The following is a 4,411-nucleotide window of genomic DNA, read 5'->3' as shown; positions in this document are numbered from 1 at the left end:
AAGAGCCAAAAAAAAAAAGAAAAACAAATAAAATGTAAAACCTCATATTCCCCTATTTCAAAACCCAGCAGAATACTACAGTTACCAAGACAGTGTAGCATCATCGCAGTGATAATAGTTACATGCACCACTAAGTGGGCAGGTAGATCAATGGGAGAGAATCCAAAGTCCACTGCCACACTGCCAATTGTTTTTGACCAGGCCACAGTGGGGAAAGAAAAGTCTCTAAACAAATGGGGAAGAAGCAGCAGCTAGCCACACAGAGCAGTGACAGCAGGGGCCGGAGGAATGGCTCCATGGTGAAGAGCACTTGATGCTCTTGCAGGGAGCCTGGGTTCAGTTCTGGGAACCCACATGGCGCCTCACAACCATCTGTAACTCCAGTTCCAGGAAATCTGTTGCCCTCTTTTGGCCTCCAGGGGCACCAGATACACATGTGGTACACATACATACACGTAGGCAAAACACTCATACACATAAAATAAAAATAAATAAATCTTAGCCAGGCATGGTGGCACACTATTTTAATCCCAACACTCAGGAGACAGAGGCATACAGATCTCTGTGAGTTCAAGATCAGCCTACTCTACATAGCAAGTTCCAGGTCAGCCAGGATTACATAGTGAGACCCTGTCTCAAAAGACAATGAATGAATGAATGAATGAACAAATAAATGGGGATGGGGCAGATTCCAAAGAGCTGGGCATGGAGGTACATGCCTATAATCCCAGCACTCAGCAGAGGGGCCAAGAGTTTAATGTCAACCTGGACTACACAGTGAGACCCTGTCTTAAAAATGTACATACATGGGACTGGAGAGATGGCTCAGCGGTTAAGAGCACTGACTGCTCTTGTCAAGGACCCAGGTTTGATTACCAGCACCCACATGGCGGCTATGAACTTTCCTTAACTCCAGTTCCAGGGGAATCCAAAGTCCTCTTCTGAACTCCACGGCATTGTAGGACATGGGTGCACTCACATACACACAGGCAATATGCTCACACATAAAATAAAAATAATAAATAAAATATTTTTAAAATACATACATATAAACACAAGAGCTAAAACTTAGAAGAAAACATCAGCATAAATCCCCAGACATTGGGTTGAATAACAGTTTCTCAGATTCAGTACCAAAAGCAAAATACAAAGGAAAAAAAATGGACTTCACCAAATCAAACTCTTGCATTTCATAAGATACAACGAAGACAGGAAAGCTGAGGGAAGCCCACACTTGTAACCCCAGAACTTGGAGAGCTGAGGCAGGAGGACTCCTGCAAGTTTGAGGCCAGCCTTGGCAGTGGTGTGAGGCCTTATTGGAGACAGAGAAAGGCAGAAAAGACAACACAGAACTGAAAAGTATGTGCAAAAAATATCTACAAAAAGACTTGCATCAGAATATATGCAGTACTCTTTAACTGTGTGTGGTGGTGTAATGTCAGCACTTGGGAGGCAGAGGCAGAAAAATCTGTAGTTCAAGATGATCCTCTGATATATAAGGAGTTTGAAGCTAGCCTGGGCTAAAGACACTGCCTCAAAGAAAACAGGACTCAACACTTCAATAATTAAGAAAGATAATCTTGTTTCCACATAGGCAGAGAATCAGAATAGATACCTCTTAAAACAGGTACCAAAAATGCTCAGCAAGCACAGGACGTGGCGCTCAGCATCATCAGACACTGAAGAAATGCACAGCAAACCACAATGAGGTGCCCTTCACGCCCACTTCAAGAACTATAATCAACAGGACAAACAATAACAAAGGTTGACAAGGAAGTGGGAAAGCCTGGCTCGTGATTGGCACAAAAAAAAAGTGCTGTGGCCACTCCGGAGAACAGCTTGGCAAGGTTACCATATGACCCAGCAACTCAACGCCTAAACACACGTCCAAAAGAAATGACAATCCGTGTCCAACAAAAATGTGGAGACAAACGTTCACGGCAGCATATTTTGGATAAAGTAGAAAATGTCAGGAAACAACAGAAGCCCACAAAGCAAAGCACGGGTGATGTTACCCATCCGCAGAATGAACATTATTCAATGACTGACATGAATGTGGCCAGTACGGGGAAAGTACTTGATGGGCAGCCTGACGACCTGCATTTGGTCCCAGAACCCATAGTGGAAGCAAAGAACTGACCCCCGAAAACTGTCTTCAGACTTCTACAGGCACACACACACACACACACACACACAAATAATAATAATGATGAATTTTAAAGTAATAAAATGAATGAACTATTGATACAAGCTAAAATTTGGCCAAGGCTTACATTAATTGAAAAAAAAAAAAGACAGCCACAGGCAAGCACAATGACCGAACATGTAAAGGCACTCACAACGCCAAACTGACGGCCAGCCTGAGTTCAAGCTCCCACATAAAGGTGAAAGGAAAGAAACCATTCCACAAAGCTGCCCTCTGACCTCTATACATGCACCATGGTGTGCATGCGCCTGCATAAACATATCATCATACACACAGGCATAATAATAATAACAAATTAAATTGAAATTATTTGAAAGATGATGGGGATGGAGAGATGGCTCAGCAGTTAAGAGCACCAACTGCTCCTGCAGAGGACCGGGTTTGATTCCCAGTACCATTAACAACTGTCCTTAACTCCAGTTCCAGGGAATCCAACACCCTCTCTAGCCTCTACAGGCATTGCACGCATGTGATGCACCTACATACAAGCAAAACACTTATACACAAAAAAAGTTTTTTAATCAAAATCAAAAAATATTTTAAGGGGCTGGAGAAATGACTCAGCAGTTAAGAGCATTGGCTGCTCTTGCAGAGGACCAAGATTCTGTTCCCAGCACCCACATGGGGGCTAACAACTGTCCATAACTCCAGTTCCAAGGGAATCTGACGCCCTCTTCTGACCTCTGCGGGCACGGCATGACATGGGCGCACTTACACACATGCAGAAATACATTCATCCACATAAAATAAAAATAATAAAATATTTTTTAATTTTAAGAAGGCAGTCACAAAAGACCACATATTGTGGATTCCACACAGCTTAAATGTCCAGAGTAGAGAAATCTGCAGACAGAAAACACATTATTGGTTGTTCAACGCCTAGCAATGACTGTTACTAGGTACAGTTTTCTTCTGAGGGTGATAAAAATGCTAAAATACATTCTTGGGGAAAATATTTATCACCCAGTTTTTGAGTTGATTATGTTGACAAATCTACAGCCGAGCTTACTAAGAAACATGAAGTCTGGTTGCATTGTCTGAGATGTGAATTCCATCTGAACACAGTTGTTTAAAACAAAACAGACTGCATGTTTCTGTTCTCTTATTTTTATATTCCCATATTTGTCTGACCAAAGAATGAAACTGTTTCTGCCTCCCTCATTCCCTGCTGCCAAAAGATAAGTGCTAAGGAGCTGTGCCCTCTGGACTCGGTTGTATTTCCCAAATAACCTTGGCCAAAGGTCAAAGTCACATTCTGTATAAAGCATTTCTACGACCAAGGAAGACAGCTTTTTATTGATTTGAACTTACAAGATAAACATGAAATAAAATAGCACCCCGCCCTTTCACCGGCCCTGAGGTAACTCGCTAACGCCACGCAGTCTACTTTTCTTGTTCACCGTGATGGGGACACCAACGGCAGAAAGGAGCTGTGTCCGGGTGGCCAACCGGCCTTCTGTTCTGTTTTGAATGCTGTGCTCAAATCAGCTCTAGACATCACAAAAATGATGCCAGGAAGGCAGCCACACGGCAGCAAGTTTTCAAGACCAGTACTTCCCTGCTTCTAGGCTGAGCTGGGAATTTACACCACATTACAAAATGTGCTAATACGCTTGCCCAATGGTATCCAGCCACACGGTATTCACCGGCCTCTCACACACATCTTTATTACACAAATGCATCAGCAAAGCTCCGGAAATTCTCTGACTCAGAAGCTCACCACCCACCACAAAGTTGGTTATCAGTTTCTTCAAGAACACTTGGTCAGGGTGCACTTTTAGCTTTATAAGGATGCCTGCCTGCTTGCAAGACTGGGTAATAAATATTTTCCCCAAGAATGTATTACCAAATTATCTTGAATTCTGAGAAAGGATTCAAGGAAGCTAAACATTTTCCTTCAACATCTGTACATCTGAATGTTCCAGCCACATTTATGTGTGTCCCTTTATTTTACTTATTCATTCATTCCTTCTGAGACAGGGTGTTGCTACATAGCCAAGCTGGCCTTGAACGCATGATCCTTTGCCTCAGTCTCCCATGTGCTGGGTTACAAGTGTGTGCCTCAACGCCTGGCAAGACCTATTTTCTTAATAGCTTCCTCCTCTGCAGCAGCCCCCCCTCCAACCCCACATACCATGAAGGTCATCAAATCAAATAATGTGGAAGCATCTGATGGTATGATTAAGACACTGGAAAATGTCATGT

This window comes from Nannospalax galili, unplaced genomic scaffold (genome assembly GCF_000622305.1).
Source record: "Nannospalax galili isolate Female #2095 unplaced genomic scaffold, S.galili_v1.0 scaffold612, whole genome shotgun sequence".
In the NCBI taxonomy this organism is placed as follows: Eukaryota; Metazoa; Chordata; class Mammalia; order Rodentia; family Spalacidae; genus Nannospalax; species Nannospalax galili.
Note: the sequence above shows the minus strand (reverse complement) of the source record.